The sequence below is a fragment of the Lithobates pipiens genome, unplaced genomic scaffold (assembly GCF_037356315.1).
Source record: "Lithobates pipiens isolate NorthernLeopardFrog02 unplaced genomic scaffold, aLitPip1_a1.2 Scaffold_27, whole genome shotgun sequence".
Classification (NCBI taxonomy): Eukaryota; Metazoa; Chordata; class Amphibia; order Anura; family Ranidae; genus Lithobates; species Lithobates pipiens.
In genome coordinates, this window is record NW_027507788.1 from 152,912,509 (window position 1) to 152,932,368 (window position 19,860).

The 19,860-nt window shown below is 39.3% G+C and overlaps 1 protein-coding gene across 3 annotated transcripts in view; it reads left to right on the top strand.

Moving 5' to 3' along the window:
- The window catches only part of PLCH2 (phospholipase C eta 2), a 998,026-nt gene that overhangs the window by 578,392 nt on the left and 399,774 nt on the right, over positions 1 to 19,860 (top strand). The gene's annotated exons all lie outside the window — the stretch shown is intronic.

A 19,860-nucleotide genomic window follows, 5' to 3' on the forward strand; every position in this document is an offset into this window, starting at 1 on the left:
CCATACACACTATCAGTTTTTCTGCTGAGTTTTTCCTTCACATTTACCTAAACCATATTATAATATGTCAAACCTTAGAAGTTCCAATGTGTATGCAATCAGGCAGGCCCTTGCACTACATGGTTTTGGTAAACCTGAAGGAAAAACTCATCAGAAAAACATAGTGTGTATGGGGCTTTAGAGTGAGAGCAATAATTCTAGCCTCTTCTGTAACTCAAAACATTTGGCCATTCCACGAGTGGGCGCAATTTTGAAGCGTGACATGTTGGGTATCAATTTACTCGACATAACATTATCTTTCACAATATAAAAAAAAAAAATTGAGCTAACTTTACTGTTGTCTTATTTTTTTATTCAAAAAAGTGCCCTTGTAAGAACGCTATGCAAATACGATGTGACAGAAAGTATTTCAACGACCGCCATTTTATTCTCTAGAGTGTTAGAAAAAAAATGTATAATTTTGGGGGTTCTAAGTAATTTTCTAGCAAAAAAAAAAGTTTTTAACTTGTAAATAACAAATCTCAAAATTAGGCTCGGTCCTTAAGTGGTTAGGACTGAAGAACATTGTATTGATTACAGCCAGTGTTTGCACTATGGATAATTAACAAACAAGTTTCCTGATCAATACCATCTACCAACACTTGAGAGTTAGAACTGTACTTAAACATATATTTACTATTATATGCTTCTTCATTATTGATATCGTAATGCTTGGAAAATCACTGTACATAGATTAATCGATTGATGCATAAATTGGGCTTGATCTAACACCCAGACAGACAGGCGTTTCATTCTCATCTCATTTAATCATCTGAATTAGCATGCAAAGCTACAAAGTATTGAGTTGTTTATTGGGATGCAGGTTCATAAGCATCATCCCACAGTTATTTATAGATTATAATAAGCAAAGTTCAGCCATTCCAATCTGAAGCTTTAAGTACATCTGTCAGTTTACAGCAAATATCCCCCATTGTAATGTATTCTGTATTTTATTAGTTGTAAAGCATATACCATATTTTGGAAGGGCAGTATTAAAGGAGTTGTAAAGGAAGAAGGTTTCTTTATCTTAATGCATTTTATGCATTAGCAGCCCCTAATTACTTACCTGAGCCCCATCTCTCTCCAGCGATGTCCACGAATGTCTAAGCTGTCTGGTACAATCCTCCTGATTGGCTGAGACACAGCAACGACACCACTGGCTCCCGCGGCTGTCAATCAAAGTCAGTCAGCCAATCAGGGGAGAAAGGGGGTGGGGCCAGGTCGGGGCTCCATATCTGAATGGATACACAGAGCTCTGACTAGGCTCAGGTTCCCCCATAGCAAGCTGCTAGATGAGGGGGCACTCGATAGGAGGGAGGGGCCAGGAGCAGAAAAGAGGGACCCGAGAAGAGGAGGATCTGTGGGCTGCTCTGTGCAAAACCAACTGCACAGAGGAGGTAAGTATAACATGTTTGTATTTTTTTTTTTTTTAAACGAGACTTTACAATCACTTTAAGCTTGACCTTCAACCCTATTATACTTTTTTAAATACATGCTTGTTGTCATGACACAACTCCTAAGCTGGTAGATTGCTAGGTCTCCCATAAACTATTCTCCTAGTGCTGCCATAGTAACAAAGAAACAAGATGGAGGGCAAATAATGCCTACACAAGAATTAATGCCACCAAACCAGACTCATCCAGTTTTTAGGACTAGGAGTAGCTATTAAGAAGAATGTGACAGCTTATCTATTTATTACAGGCATTAATATATTAAAATCAATCTTATGCAGCACTTTATATACTGTACATTCACATCAGTCCCTGCCCTGAAGGAGCTTACAATCTAAGATCTAATCTCACATGCATATCTACATAGGCAAGATGGAAGTGCAAATCACTAAGTTGCCTTGTCACCTGCTTATATAACCAACTGAAAAAACATTCATAAACGTAAAAAAATAAAAAAATAAAAAAAAAAACACTTCCAGGTCACATTCAATTCTTATACATCTAATGGGCACAGATAAAAATGTATGTCAAATGTCCAAGGAAACTCCTGGAGTATAATTTATCAAAACTGGAGCAGCTGTGCATGGCAACCAATCAGCTTCTAGAGAGTGACAGGTGTCCCAGGAGCAAGTCAAAGCCTGCTGTGTGATAGCGAATGGTAGTCTAAGTCTAGACCCCCACCAGGCCACGCCCCCAATGTGTTTCACTCTGTCTACTGGTGCTTATTCGTAGGGATGGTTCCAATGGAACCAATCAGCTACTATCTTTCATTTTCAAAGCTCAAATGAACAAGCTGAAAATCAAAGCTTATTGGCTACTGTTCACAATTGTTCCAGATTCTGTCTGCTCTAGTTTTAAATTCTCCCACTGCATTTTTGGGCAGCATTTGAATCTCTTCTTGTTGGATCATGTTTTTGTAGCAGAGATAGAACCACAGATTGTGTAGTACTTACAATGTATCCTGTTGCAAAAAGGCATGAAAGCTTCCATCATGGGAAAAACTAAAAATGAAAGCATTATTGTCTGCAGCATTGGCAGGTACCTGTCTCAGTGATGATAAAGGATCTATGCTAGTCTAGGTTGTCTGTGGTTAACTCTAAAGCCTTGTACACACGATCTGACTTTCCGATAACAAAACTGTGGACTTCTGTTCGAAGGATGTAGGCTCCAACTTGCCTTGCAAACACACGGTCACACAAATGTTGGCCAACAATTACAAAGGAAGTGACATACAAGACATACGTGATATCTCCATTACGAATTCTAGTTTTACAAGACTGAGGGCTTCTGGCTTGTCCTTGCTTCCAAGCATACGAGTTTGTACTTTGGACTTTTGTCCAACAGACTTGTGTACACACGATCAGAAAGTCCAACAACAAACATTTGTTGGCGGGAAATTTGACAACATGCTAGCCAACATTTGTTGGTGGAAAGTTTGACAACACATGTCCAATGTAGCATACACATGGTTGGACTTTCAGCCAACAAGCTCACATCCAATCCGTGGCATTTGGGGTTACAGTGCATATAAAACTCAAAGTATAACTAACTTTTTTTTTTGCTTTTGATAAAGTGCAGAGGGAGTAGAATGTGTGTCAGTTTTTATTACTGTCTGTCGATTATCATTGAACGTCAACGTAAAGGAAAATCCCACATTTTGGGTTGTCCCCAGAAAAGTAATAGAGGGGAAATCTTCCAATGGGAGCACTAGTTCTGGTGACCTGGGGGTCATCAGGGAATTCCCTTAACCACTACAATACAGGGCACTTTCACCCCCTTCCTTCCCAGCCCAATTTTCAGCTTTCAGCGCTCTAGCGCTTTCAGTGACAATTGCGCGGTCATGCTACACTGTACCCAAATGAAATTGTTATCATTTTGTTCGCACAAATAGAGCTTTATTTTGGTGTTATTTATTCACGACTCCGTTTTTTTTTTTTTTGCGATATAAGCGCAAAAATAGCGGAAATTTGGAAAAAAAACAATATTTTCTTTTTTCTATTTGAAAAGAAATCCAATAAAATCAAATTTTGTCATAAATTTAAGCCAAAATGTATTCTGCTACATGTTTTTGGTAAAAAAAATTCCGTTAAGTGTATAATAATTGGTTTGTGTGATCACGGACATATGTACGCAAATGATCATGTACATATGTGTGCAGGTGATCACGTACATATGTGTGCAGATAATCATTGGGACATGTGATTTTAGTGGGACATATGTGGGGGACATGTTTTTATTATTAGGGACATGTGTTTTTATTATTTGGGGACATGTATGTTTTGGGGACATGTGTGTTTTGGGGACATATGTGGGGACTGTGTTTGTACTGTGTGGTGTGTTGTGTGTTTACACTACACTGATGATCAGTGAGTAAAAAGCTGTAAAAAGCAGCCCATACTCACTGATCATCAGCCGGCTGCAGCGTTCTGCTCTCCTCTCCTCAGCGGTGACTTCCGTGTGAGGAGAGGAGAGCCGATTGCCTAGCAACCGGCTGTTTGTTTACATCACATGACGGCCGTGATTGGACACGGCCGTCATGTGATCAGGAGGGCCAATCACAGAGCCCTCCTGCCGATCTGAGATGTGCCGTGTCCGGGTGACACGAGCACATCGGGATCGCGCCGCTGCGCGGGCGCGCGCGATCCCGCTACTCCTGAATGACGTTCCTGAACGTCCTATCAGGAGTAGACGGCTCCCACCCGGCCGTATATATGCATCGGCCGGGTGTAAAGTGGTTAATTTGCAGGGATTTCTTCTCACTTCTTGCTTGGCTATGGGACAGGAAGTGAGGGGAAATCTCTGCAATGGAACACAGATGGTGGGGGAAAAAAACCTGACAGGGGTTATAACCCTTGAAAGACAAAACCAGAGAGAATTCCAAGCTCAACTTACCAACCAGTCTGCTACCAACCAAATAAACCTGTCCAGCAGTCTATGTTAAAAACAGGGCTTTAGTTAGCATGCATTTGCAAACGCATGCGTAAGCTGCAAGGCCTCGGCAAGGCACCCTGTGTATAGCTTGCAGTCCTACCACTACTAAATGTATGAGTGTATCCACAGTGGGATCACATTCATTCTAATGGATAGATGAGGGGCAGGTGGGCATTCTTTGTTACAGAGGTTAAAACCCTCCCTTACTCTGTCCAAAATTTAAAAAAAGTTTTGCCTATAGTTCTACTTTAACCATGACCTTTTCTTATTTGCTTTAGTTGAGGTGTTATGAAGTCCTAGTCCACTCTCTTTACTAGGGCGACAACTCTGCTTCTCCATAGATACAGTACAGTGAGTGAGCATTGTCACTCTAGGACAGAAAGTGTGTTCAGGTTTAGGTTTAAGACCAACTTAGTGCATTTTATTGGTAATTTGGTGATTTGCTTTTGATGAGGTAGAGGTAGTTCTTACACCCACCTACTGCGGTCAATTTGCTATCTCACTCAAGCAAATTGAATTATGTAAAATAATGTCAGTCCCGACAAAGTGTCTCGGCCACCATTGGGACTGAAGCATGCATTCGAGGTTTGAATATGATTGGTGACACAGCAAGGAGAGAATGAGAATGTTACACATCAGGACGGCTTCAGGATGTAACAAGTACCCTGTGATGAGCTCTGTGTAAAATGCCTGCAGAGCATTAGAGATAACTCACCTTATGATAAATTGGGAGAACTGCATGACTACAGCATTTAGCAGCTCAATGATTGCTTTCCTTTGTTGCTTGGATGTATATTTTTTAAACTGTACAAGTAATATAAATCAATGTATATGTTCACTACAAAGTGGTAAACCAATCAATGTAAAAAGGTGTTTTACAAATTCGACTTATTTTCTGGGCTGTAAAACAGTTTCCGAAGGTTTATTTTTTATTCTATGCTTCATTTGTCTCCAACCTCCTCTGGGAGGATTTAGGGGTTTGTACCAAAGGTGTCTTAGGAAGATAATTTCCTGTTGCCTATAGCGGCCAATTTACAAATGTCTTTTTTGTAGTCAGAGATGAAAATGAAAGAAGGATACTAATAGGTCACTATGAGTTTAACGATGGCTAACAAGACCTTTCATATTAGCACAAATGCATTAAGAGGCTATGGTTTTTTGCATATCTTGTCTTTGCGACTTTGAGATACCTGCTTGGCAATTTAATAGATTGGATTAATAAAAGCTAAACTGGAATTGACGCTATACAGTGAAACTCTCTGTCACATTTGATGCACTCTTGCCCAGACAGACCAAATGAAGATATATTGTGAAGGGAGATTAAATTGAGACACGATAGGCAATGAATAATGGGGAAAGGTGGAATAATTTTAGATTGGACAGGATATTTTACTATGCCCTTGACTGGTAAAGCTTACACAAAACTGAAGCCAAAAGAAAATATGTAATTATAGGAATTTATCATTGTGATGTTTACTTAGCTTGAGGACACACAGTCAGATATTCCACCTGGTCTCAGTGCTGTAAACAGTCAGGCCTGGATTTATGAAGGGACATAATATTCTAGGACCTAGGTAAAAAAATTGCAAAGCAGCAAACTTTGCTTTTCTTCTTAAAGTGTATGTCAGAGAAGAAAAAAATACACTGTACATCTTTGCAATACTTGCACATTTCTTCATCTTGTATTCCTTTCAATAGCAAGTGCAAAAAATACCAGCTGATCTTCCAGAAATGCACTCAGCTCATAATTCTCTAACACCACTAAAGGACATTTGTAGACGGAAATTGCATGACTTGGTGTCAGCCCTGCCCACTTATCTGTTGTAAAATTACTGAATCTCACCCATTACTTTCTTCCCACCCCCATCAGCATAGCGAGTAATTGTTCTGTAGCACTAGATAGGAACTGGTGGGAGAACTTCTTAGGATAAACGTACGCACAGGGTATGGGACAACTCTGACACAACCAGTAGTTTATTTTATTTTTTTATTTTTTGCATTTAATGGCCAGATTTTTTTTTCATTTCCTTAGGGATGTACATTTATTTATGTATTATAAGCAGGAATAAAAATACAATCTAAACAGTTACTACTGCTATAAAGACTCCTTAGATAGCCCACAGTACTTTGGAAATCCTTTAACATGTATGATGTTTATTTGTAAACAAAGACTACATATAAACATCAGTTTACGACTTACAAACATAACAATTTTAAAATTTAAAGAATAAAATATATATAAAAAAATTACCATTATAGATTTCCCTTAAAAGCAATTATAACAAGCATTCCTTTCACAATTTTTTAAGTCTTTAACAAGCTCAAAGCTACCTCATACCATCAAACCAAGCCTCACTCAAGCTACCAAACCTTTAATATTTAGGCAAAGTTCTCTTTTTTAAATCTGTCAATAGACATTTAAAAGGTAAATAAAATGTAAAAATTAACAACTATACCTTTAACAAAATTCTAACAAATATGCCTTGTGCCATTTTTTAAGTCTCTAACAAGGACAAGATTAAAGGGATTGTAAAGTTAAAAAAATATTTTTTTTTTTAAATAACAAACATGTTATACTTACCTCCACTGTGCAGCTCGTTTTGGCCCCGAACCTGGTCTTCTGGGGTCCCTCGGCGGCTGTCTCGGCTTCCTCCCGCAGGTGCTTCTCACGTTCATGCGAGCTCCCTCGCACGGTGAGAAGCATCTGTGGGTGCACTCCCGTGATACAGCCGGCGGCTATAGCCGCTCGCTGTATCACACGGCCCCACCCCCCCCCGGCGCTCCGCGTCAGTGGATGGGATTGACAGCAGCGCGAGTCAATGGCTGCGCTGCTTTCCATCCATCCACTGCAGCCAATCAGCGGCCAGGCTGAGTGGTGAAGAGGAAGTCGAGGACGAGCGCGGGACTTTCGAGGGGTGAGGCAAGTAAAACGGGGGGGGGCTGGGGGCACAGGCACTGTCAGATGTTTTTTCACCTTAAATGCATAGAATGCATTAAGGTGAAAAAACATTTACCTTTACAACCCCTTTAACTTTCATCCATTCAAACCAAGCTTCACTCGAGCTGCCAAACCATTCATTTTTAGGCAAAGTGCTTTTTTGTTTTATTAAGAAATCCCTTTTAAATCTGTCAATAGAATTTAAGGGCTGTGGAATTGACAACTCCAATATTTTTCGTTTAAAGACTTTTCAAGTGTTACCTTACTAATTACAGTCATCAGATAAACAGTTAAACATATTGACAGTGCCACTAGGTGATACCATTTAAGTGACAAATGTAAGAATTTTTTGGTCAGGGTTTTGAAAAAAAATAAATCATTCACTTCACTATGTAAAGTTTTGTCAATGCACAGAGTAAGACATGGCACTCAGTGTGCAGCAGTTGTTGGGCTTTATAATAATAAAACCCAACTTTACCAATACATTTGTTGAATAGGAAAGGGAGACATGGCTCTTGCCAAAGTATGGGATTTTTATGGAGACAATGTGTCCGTAATAAGGGTCAGCACCAAAAGACAATAGTTCATTAAAAAGGTATGCATTTATTGAATAATAGCAAAAAATATTAATAAAAACAAATCAGAGTACATGATTTTGACCACAGATTGAAATCAATACAGGTACATAGATGTGCAGAAATAGCCAATATGTTTCGTGAAGCGCTTCCTCAGGGCACTATATACATCTATGACTTTATCTGTATTACATAAAACAAAAGTACATCATCAGTACATCATAAGACATATACTCTGTAAAGAAGAAAAATATTTTTAACAGTTCACAAAAATGTACAATCCCACTGTAGTGTAATAAACTCACCCAGTCAATTTTTTCAATGGACAATACAGCGTAAACCCCAAAATTCACCCATCACAATACACATAGTTGGAGCTAGATACCGGTGGAAGCCAGATCCACCCGGTATAGCCAGCGGAAAAACTGGATCGTGATTATCATTGCTGAGATCGGGTACAACAAGATCGAATATGACAGACAATCTGAGAATTCAATAACAAAATAATAAGGATACTAATAATACACAGAAAACAAAAATGGCAAGGCTCTTATTATAATGTCAAAGCAGTACACTCAACAAAATAAAACATAAAAATGAATATGTTTCAATTTAGTGACCAATACATTTGTTGGTAGCCTGTACCAGAATCTAGAGAGGGTATGTGTACCTGCTAAAGAAAACATATAACCGGTAACTTATTGGCTGGAAGTGGTAAATATGAACATTCATATGTATTATTTTCTAATAACCTAATTAAAATGAAATGAAAGTATTATTAATAAATAAATTCCATAAAATAAGACCATACATTCCCTTTAGAAAATGATAGGGAATTAATGGAAAAATAGCAGAACTGCTTCTTCTGTTATAAGACATTTCTAATTTAATTTCTGTAAAAGGTCTAAAGTTACTTTGAAATGCCAGGGAAAGACCTCTGGGACATCTGTTTAGTACATGATGATGAATTTGTGTTAAACTTGAAGTCTGGTAGTTATATGACTCAAAAGCCTGTGACTCTGATATTGTATAAATTCTAAGCAAAGAACAATGCAATTGGAACAGTCAAAGTAAAAAAATTCATTAGTAAAAGTAGATGTTCTTTAACACGTTTTACTAAGGTACTATGTAGTTATGGTTTCTTGTATATATATGAATGACACTGGAAGATATAGAGAAGAACTTACAGAGGCAACTATGTAAAGTTTAATAAAAGGTATACTGCTTAAGTTAGACCAAGTTTAAATAATTATTTTATATTCCCCAATGGAACACAGATCTGGAGTCCTGAAATGCAGACTTGCTGCAATTGTGCAACAAACTTGTGAAGCCTGACAAGTCTAGCAATAGCTTAGCAAGTCATTTTCAAATTAGCAGCACAATTGCTTGCTATCTGGGATTTGGTTTCTTTTAGTCTGTTAAATATATAATAGAAAGTGATTTGTTATCCAATTTGATTATTGAAAAACAATACCTGCTGATCTTGCCAAAATTGTGTGAGCTAATAACATTCTGTGATCTCTTTCTGTGCTGACTGATATCAGTTACAGTACATTGTTCTGAGGTCTACAGAGCCTTGTGGTTCTGTAATCCTGCCTTGGTTCTGTTGTCCTCATAGAGAAGGGTGAGTGAGCATTGTCATCCTAGGACTGGACGTGTGTTACTGGCAGAATCACCAGGTGAAAAGAAAGAAAACAAATGCAGTCAGCAGTCACATCTAAGCACTAGCAAGCTGCAATGTGTTCAATTTATGTTTTTGGGTTTAGATATGCTTTAAACATCATTTAATTTTATTTGCAGCATTGACACACTAAAATTAAGGCCCCTGCGTGCACAGGATCTGCTTAAGGTGGCTGTAAACCAACGGAAAAAATAAATAACTAAAGAAAGAAAACCTGCAAGACAAAGGCATAATAAGCTAGTAGGCATAGCCTACTAGCTCATTATGAAATACTTACCTTAGATCGAAACCCCCGCAGCGGTCCAGGCACACTGATGTGGCTGGCGGCATGTCTCCTAGAGTTATTTCCGGGTATCGCAGGCTCCGGCGCTGTTATTAGCCGGAGCCACGATGATATCACTCCCATGCATGCGCATGGGTGCCGCTGGTAACAGCACAGCAGCTGAAGAAACGGCATGAGCAAGCCGTTTCTTCAGTGCGCATGTGCCGATGATGTTGGCACATGCTGATACACTGAATATCTCCTAAATGGTGCATGTTTAGGAGATATTCACTGTACCTACAGGTAAGCCTTATTATAGGCTTACCTATAGGTAAAAGTTGTGTGTAAGGGTTTACAACCACTTTAACCAGCCTCATTAAACTGCTTTACAAGAAATGAACCACTCATTCCTTTTGAAATTCAGGATCCAGTGCCTCACACCCACTTACATTACATAAAAACTGATAAACGTAAAACTATGACCTTAATAGTCATTATGCAAATATTTGCACATAAAATCTGAAATTTGAAGACACAAGCCGCCCACCACTATTGTCCTGTTCTATGGTTTCCCTTATGATAAATTGTGTTGCGACATGGACTAAAGAAAGCAAAAGTAAAACAATTTATTAAGTCTAAATAATGAATGGAGGACTGAAGATCTGCCAGCATATATTTTAAAAGATTAATGCTGAAGAGTACCTATCTGTGCAAGACAACCATTTCTAGAAAGTCACTTAATCATTATCAGTTCAGGTGATGTAAATGGCTCCATTTTCTCTGTATAGCCTCGTATAATAGGTCAGTGCTACACCAATGTGTAAAAGAAATGATAGTAAATAAAAAAAATAGTCATGAAATAGGACTTCCTGGTCACAATTGTATGGTCAGAGCCAATTTGGCCTTTCATTTACCTACGTCCCTTGCTTCCCACAATGTACTGTTCTTAGACTGCGCAAACCATCTCAAGGCCCGAGCTGTGTCACTGGTGGGCATACTTGACCCTACGCAAATTCTGACTTTCTGCTGTAAGAGGGTTACTAGCAGCTTCCACCTGAATATGCTCCTCATTTTTTTAATTTTTGAAAAGAGTAGAGAATGTTTGAAATGTCTAAGTAATAACAAACACAAACTCTCCTGCGCTTGAGAGTGGGCCCGGAAATACCAGTAGACTATATTTCCATTCTGGCTTTTACGAATAAGTCTCACCTTGCTGTCTTCATTAGACTGGGAAAGTCTGGACACACTGAAACCATAAAACAAAAAACAGGGCACACCGGCCTAGTGCATTATCCTAAAAACATGACTTTACTTAAAATACTTCCCATCCAGGCCAATTCTGACATTTCTCTCCTACATGTAAAATTCATATTTTTTTGGTAGAAAATTACATAGAATACACACAATACAAAAGATTGGTGAATTAATTATCCATGCATAGTACAGTTGATCATAGCATTAATTTCCCTATGCGTTTCGGAGCGCTGGGGATCTCCTTCTTCAGGGAAAGGTATATAGCATGGAATACAATTCTAATGGAATATAAACAGTGGAACATTAGGGTGTTGGAAAAGCTTACAGAGAGGCGATATTGTTTTCTATAATAGTACATTTACATATCAATAACTTGTATTGTATACAGATGACATGATGTTGATTAAAAGCAAATAGGACAAAATGCAAAATGTGAATGGTTCTCCAAATTCCAAGGCTTCCACTGCTACAAGTTATTAAATAGAGACTTTGAATTATGGGTAATATGTAGCCCAAAAGGTGATAAAGGGCCCAAAGGGGAAAGCCCGCTAGGTGCGCACGAGAGAGGCACTGAGGCGAAATGTCCACGCCCAACCATGAAAAAAAAAAAAAGTAATAGAATATAATGGGGAGTTGATGGAAATGAAAATAGTAAAATATAGTAATATTGAAATAGTATCCACCAATGCTTGAAAATCAGGACCGCTCAATACAAAAAAATGTATCAATAATGATATTTAAAAAATAACTAAAAAAGGGAAAAATATGTAAAAAATTTATATAAATTAACATGGGTCCTAGACCCTCGCAGAGAGATAAATGTAACCCACATATATGTAGTCATATTTAAATAAACTCCACCACTCCTTGAAAGTCAGGGCAGCCCAATGCAAAAGTATGTCTATAATAGTGTTGGGAAAAAAAAAATATATATTTTTTGATATCAAGTATCACGATATCATAGCGTAGTATCATAGTTTCAAGTATTGAGCATCACTGAAAAAGGAGGAATGACAAGCCAGTATGGAAACATAAACAATACCTGAAAGCAGTTGAAGTGAATTTTTTTGGACCTTCCGTTCAGCGTCCCACAGACACAGCTGTGAAGCTCTGACTGACAGACCATTGAGCATTTAAATATACCTCCCCCTCCAATCAGCCAGAGTGGACAATTCGTCACAGCTGATGGAGAGGGAGAAGAAACAAGGCTGAGCGCAAATCGGCCCCCTGAGCGGTGTGCGCGCGGGCCCCATCCCGACCGCGCATGTGGGACGTGTGGGGATTTTATTTTTTATTTATTTATTTTTCCCTACCGCCCTCCGTATCCTGGTGTGTGCACACTGCACATGCTAAGTAGTTTCCACATCTTCAGCTAGGCATACTCATTGCGTACTGCAATCTGCAATCTGCTCCAGCTTGCTGCAAGTCCATCCTCACCATCAGGGGCGCTGGTGAAGAAGCAGACTGGAGCTTAGACTCTGCTCTTTGAGGAACCCCAAATTAGCAATCTACAAGGGCTCACTAACACTGACACCTGAAATGTTTTATGTTATTATTGGTCTTCACTGGCCTTTGGGTTCTGCCATCCTCACTGTGGGCAGTTAGCTATGCTGCTTTCGGCTTCAAAGCCAGCTGTCCACAGCACTTGTGCGAGATCCCTATCTCACATGTATACACATTAAAGGTCAATATGGAAAGGAACCCAATTAACCAACCAGTATGTCTTTGCAATGCTGAAGCAAACCCATGCAAGTATAGGGAGGACCTGCATAGCTGTGTCCTGACTGGGGTTCCAATGCTGGTGTCCTCACTGGGGTTCCAATGCTGCAAATATTCAACTATTCACAATATTTTGTGAAATAAAGGGCTTTTCCTAATGCATATGAGCTGGGGATTAATTTTAAATCAGCCAGATGGTGGCTTCATGGATGTAGCAAAAAAATAGGGCATACTAGAATGCGTAGTACTTTCTAGGAAGCATCCGTGTGTGGAATATGGGCGATTTCTTCTGGAAGATGCTGATGAATGGGGAATCACAGAATTCAATTCCAAGTAAGCTCAGTAGTCTTGAATAGTTGCTTTTTGATTTTCCATGTAGATAAATTATTCCAACCTTTTTGGGTCTGTAGCAGGAAATGCAGCTTCTCTTAGGAAATTTTATGGTTCTTTAGGGGCCTAACAGACCAACCATTGCACACTAGGAAGAAAATAAGGAAAATTATAATCTTGATTGTGCAGCCCACTATAAAAAAATACATTTTATTCTGTCCTAAATTCACAATGAAAATCTGCAGAGTTAATTTAGCAACATCGTTTTTTTTACCCATGGTTTCTGCACTAGAGAGGGGAACGTACTCAAAATCCTTCCTAAAATATGGATCCTCATCTTTCCCAAGATCTTGCATAAAAAGAATTATGAGGTCACCCTCACCTAGGTGTCATGGACCTGAAAACAAGTCAGCTTTGTATATGTGGGCTTGTACATCATGATTGTTATCCTGTGCTATGAGCATACCCTCACATAAAGGCTTTCGGTGACTATTCAGTGCCCCTTTTTTTGTTATTATTATAGCTAAAGCATCAGCATGTATTTCTATATGTATTTATTAATATATATTGCTTAATAGAATTGGACTCTCTGCGATTCTATGTGCCAGCTTTCTTTATGCCATATCTGACACCCTTGAAAGCCTTTTCCATAGAGTTTTCTAGGTATTATTTGTTTCATGGAGGTCTTTTCTCAACCCTCTGCCATTACTTGGGTTAGAACTGGCATGCAGAATAGTTTAACACATGAGCATAACTAATTTGTACACACACACACACACACACACACACACACCAGGGCCAGTTTAGACAGAAGTCAATGGACCTAGCAGCGTGCCTTTAGAGTGTGGGAAGGAAACCATGAGGAAACGCCAACATCAGCATGAGGTCAGTTAACTAGTCGTTTCAGAAGATGATCAGAAATGGTAGTTTATGGATTTTTCTAATTAAGTGTTCCTTTTAAGGAAAAGGTAGACTATTTCGGGGATGTGCCATGGCAGATCAATTTGGGGCTGCAAGAGAGTACTAATAAGGAAAATACAAGGAGAACCTTTCTTGGTCCCTGACTGTGACTATCCTATAGAAATGGAAAGTATGCGTTGACTTTAAAGCGATACTATACAATATCCTTTTTTTCCCCAAAAGTCCATAGTCCATCTCCTGAGCAAGCAATGGTAACTACGTTCAGTTTGAACACAGCTGCAAAAAAAAAAATGAAATTTGGTATTTGGAGGAGGATGAGAGCAATAGAAGATACTTTTCTGAGTTAAGTATACGTACTTGAATAGATTTTTATTTCTTCAAACCAGGATTTCGTTTCACTTTAAGCTCTTATTTCAACACCACAAGTGTCCTCTTTTAGCCTCATCTCACTTGTGTTCCCAATCTAATCAGCAAGGTCCAATATTATGTCTTTTACCCTCGTGGTTGTTATAGAGATCCTCAGCACCTTTGGACATCCCTCCAGGCATCATATGTGAAGCTTTGCCTTATGAACTCATGGCAGTGCAAGCCTTCAATATCAAAGGATCTTCATATTCTCCATAACTTGCTCATCTTATATAAATCAACAAGGGTTCTTTTGTGGTTTCCATAGCAATTTAACATCCTGAATTGATAAATGATCAAAAACATTGGGTTATGACACCTAGGGCTGTTCTGAAAATCATTGCAATGCTGAAGGTGCTGAGATATTAAACTCTTTCCTTAAAGAGTGCTTATTAAATTCAATGGTGTGAATGTAGATTGTATAGATTCTGTCTGCGGTACATTGACTGGAGGAGATTAAACAGATTGATGGAATCTTTGTTTCTGGAAAACTCTTACTGTAGAGATTTTTCTCCTTTTAATTTTATAAAGCATGAAAGTGATACAAATATAAAAAAAAAAAAAAAAAACACATCGACCATTAGGTGCCATAGACCAACATATCATAAGCATATGATATGTAGCGGTACTGGCCTCTAGTACTAACAAGGCTGCACTTGAGTTAGGAGCCCCATTGGACCAGTTTTACATTTAATTAACAAAATATATATCTATTACCAATAGGTTGTATAATGCTGATATTTGGCATACAAATCTACTATTAGTTCAATCCCCATGCCAGACAAGCTTCCCAAAAAATAGTCATATAGGCACAAGCATTCTATCATTTATTCTGATCAGTTAAAGTGTTTGTTACCCCAACACTTCTATTCCTGATATGTGCCTGCTGCACCATGTACATATGGGAAAGTATCCTGTTCCCTTATTCTTGCTTCCTTTGTGTAAAATTCCTTGGTGTTCATGTCAGTCTCTCTGCTTTCCTATTAAAAACTGACCACACTAAGCAGGAGAGCACACCATGATCAGTTCTCTAGCTATGCTGGATATTCACTGATTCGCCACCACTGCACAGTCATTTACTTGGAAGCTCAGTGTGCTGCTGCTTCTCCACCCATGCAGCTGAGAACAGAAGGAATCTGATCACTTATAAAAAAAAAAAAAAGGGAAAAAGATATTTATATGTTTTATATCTGTACAAAAAATGTTTTGCCTTTTATTTCTATTTTAAACTGAATCGGTTGTATTGCAAGGTGATCATTTACAATCACTTTAAAGTTAAACTCTAGGCAAACAGCTAAATACACAAAATGGTAAAGTTTTACTGGATTTGTAATTATGTACATCCAGTTCTGAGACTTGCACAGCTCTGCTGCACCACTTTCAGGGCAGGAGATTTGCTTTTTTTCTGCTGCAGTTAAAGTGGATGTAAACCCGATTCATGAAATCTGACCTGGGCACATAATATCTATAGTGTTTTCTTATCTCTCTTCAAAGCCATAAGTACTGTGTCTTTCTGCTGCTATGTTCCTCCGTTATAAGCATAACTTCTCACAAGCTCTCCGACACACTAGATAAAAGCATCTGGAAATATGTGTCGGGGAGGTTGCTATAAATAGATTTGCAGAGAGCTGATCTATTCACAGAGCAGCTCTGCATGTTTCTTTCTTCCTCTGCCTATGTGGAAATGGGAGGGGGTTTGCCTTTCCTCCAATCAGCTGTCGCACAGTGTATGCCAAGACTGCCCTTCCACTGCTAAAAGAGGAAGTAAAAATTCTAACATGATGTACACTTTCTAAAGAATATAGAAAGCTCAAGGCAGCAGATATACATGTAACACTTATGAAGGGAGATTTGTTTCATCTCTCTAGGAGAGGGTTTACTTTCACACACATTTATGGAGGCATGTTGGCTCGTTCCCACTAATCGCCGTACATGTACGTCAGCTCCTTTAAGAGCCATAGCAGTCGCAACCGTGTGCGCCTGCTGCACGGTGGGGGACCCAATGCACGTGGCTGGCAGCTGTGATGTCTGCTGGCCACCCACGATCGCAGGCACGAGAGCCAGAATGGGGATCTGTGTATGTATTCACACAAATCCCTATTCTAACAGAGGAGGAGAGACAGCTCTGCTGTTCCTAGTAATTAGAAACAGCGATATGTCTCCTCCTCCAGTCAGTCCCCTCCCCCCACAATTAGAAACACTCATGTGGGAACACATTTAACCCCTTGATGACCCCCTAGTGTTAACCCCTTCCCTGCCAGTGACATTTATACAGTAATCAGTGGCTATTTTTAGTTCTGATCGCTGTATAAATGTCAGCGGTCCTAAAAGTGCCCGATCTGTCTGCTGCAATGTCGCAGCGCACTAAAAAAAAAAAAAAAAAAAAAAAAATCACTGATCACCGCCATTACTAGTAAAAAAAAAAAAAAAAAAAAAAAAAGGCATAAATCCATCCCTTATTTTGTAGGCACTAATAAACTTTTGCGCAAACCAATCAATACACGCTTATTGCGATCTGTTTTTTGTTTTTGATTTGTTTTTGTTTTTTTAATTTGGGATATTTATTATAGCAAAAAGTAAATTGTCGGTCTTTCTTTGTTTATAGCGCAAAAAATAAAAAACGCAGAGGTGATCAAATACCACCAAAAGAAAGCTCTATTTGTGGGAAAAACAGGCTTTGGGTACAGTGCTGCACAACCACGCAATTGTCAGATAAAGCGATGTAGTGCCGTATCGTAAAAAAATGCCCTGGTCATTAAGGGGGGAAAATCTTCCAGGGCTGAAGTGGTTAAGTTACACAAGCAGGTCCACTCCCCACCCTGTGATTAGAAAGTGGAAAGAGAAACAGCAGACAGATGAACTCATCTCTGTCACTTTGCCCTCTCCTTCTATTAGCATGCTCCGAAGCACAACGGATCTCATTGTGCCGCTTTTTCCACCCCCCTCAGTACACGGACTGCAAGAGACTGATTGCAAGTGAAATGTAACAATTTGTACTGCTTGCTTTAAAAAAAAAAAGAATTATTTATAGAAAATAAAAATGCATCATGTTAAAAAGCCTTCTACCTTTACAACCACTTTAAGCCCTGTGTACATGAGCCCTGAAGATGAATGTGGCATAGAGGTATTAGATTCCAAATGAGGGACAGTTGGGAGTTATGAATTCAGCAATGTGTCTTTTTTGTATTCTCTGTATGTATTGTACTACAGTTCTTGTTGATGCAGCAAAGGTTTCTAGTTTGTGTGGCCTACAGCTGTGTATGTTGTCGGTGGCCCGCTGCTATTCTACAATGTGGTATAAATGACTGTAGTTATATAACAAAAGCAGAGTCTATGAATTCTAGGAAACAGGTAGATTATTTCACTCTCATAACAAGCCCCATTCATTTACACATTGGAATCTAATCAAATCAAGGCAACCATTATGCTTTCAAATGCATATTTATGTGAGGCTGTCCTTTGGAATCAAACATTGGCATCCTGCTATGCTGATAATTAGTGCCCTTGGCTGTAGTATTCGTTAGTGATAAACGTCCCCTTATTTCTCGTGCTTGTCAGAAGGAGGTCTATTAATATACACAAGCGGCTAGGGTTGCCATGATGGCATGGGCATTGCCAAGGCAAATCCAGGCTGCTTATATTAGATGCTCTCTTAGGGGAATGACAAAACTCTTCTTCCAGTGTTAAAAATAAACTCACACACTCACCTGTACATTGCAATTACACACGTGGCAACAGACTGTGTGTATTGGGCTGGAAACATGCCTAAAGGAACATATGTCCTTTTGTTGTGGTTTCACAGCCGAATGCCCTGTACACACGGTCGGACATTCCGACAAAAAAATCCCATACAACGGGACTATAAAGAGGCCAATAGCTTTTGTCTCTTAATTTATTCTGAGCATGCGTGGCACTTTGTGCGTCGGACTTGTCTACACATGGTCGGAATTTACGTGATCGGATTTCGTTGTCGGAAAATTTTAGATCCTGATCTCAAACTTTCCGATGGAAAAAGTCAGATGGATCCCATACACGGTCGGATTTCCTGACAACATGATCTGAACACATATTTTCCGTCTGAACATCCGACCGTGTGTATGGGGCATTATACTATGCTGTCAGTATGACTACATTGGTGCAAATGTTAAAGAACAACTCCAGGCAAATTCAAGTCAAATAACCTAGGGAGCTACTAACGGGGTGACTGGTCCTTTTTTTACAAGATTACCTGACCATTGAGTGGTAGGTGTAGCTTCTCTGTTGTGCCAGAGTCAACACGGGTAAGCAGTATAGGTTTTTAGACAAGGAACCTGGTCTCTTTCTTGGTCAACATGGTGGCTTATGTCTAGAAATTACAAAATGCAGTCATCTACTGTATTCGGTGTGCTGGCTCCATAAGGTAGAGGAGTTGATACACCGAGCATCACAATGACTTCTTAAAATGACACACAAGAGGATCTTTGAGGAAAAAAAAAAACACTGCTTCACTCTAGGAGTGTTATTGTCCAAGAAGCTTGAGGTGTGTTTGGGGGTTCCTTGAACGTTGGCTAGAAAAAGGCCAGCAAGGATAGGTTTTCCATGTACATATGTTCCTCAGTGGAAAGAGTGCAGCCATAAACTGTGCCACTGTGCTTTGAAGGAGCTGCTGTATACATTTAATGGGGGCAGGGAGACTCTATGGTTGCTTGTTTTGCTGTGGGTTACTGTCAACTGTCACACCAGAAAACTGAAACTTCCCATTAGTTCCAATTGTTTGTTGGATTTACAGCACCAAGCCATACACTGTTGGTTTCTATAAAGGAGCTGTTATCTCTGGGGCCTTCTAGCTTAAGATAACTCAAGTCTACTGTAGGAGGGGTTATTTTAGTGTTATTAAAGTCTTGTTTTTTCTTAAATAACAAACATGCACAGTCAATAGAAGTGGAGTGCAGTAGACAGAGGTACAGGTATAGCTAGATATGACTAAGCACCAGTGAAGGTGTAAAATCTTTTAGCTATATCTGATTCCTGTACCTCTGTCTACTGCATGGACTGTATTTATTCCAATAAAGGTGATTGCATTGGTGTGTGGCCATCGAGAATCTCTTACTTCTAACATGTTATACTTATTTACTTTGTGAGGTGGTTTTGCACAGAGCCTCCTCTTCTTGGGTCACCCACTAGCACTCCTTGTCCCTCCCCCCAGAGCAAACAGCTTGCTTTGGAGGCACCCAAGCAGTGTTGCTCACAAGCTGTGGTTCTGCATGTCTATTCACACACAGAGCAATGGTTCAACCCCACTCTCTCCCTCTCCTGAATGGCTCACTGGCTGTGATTGACAGCAGCAGGAGCCAATGGCCAATCAGAAGTGAGAG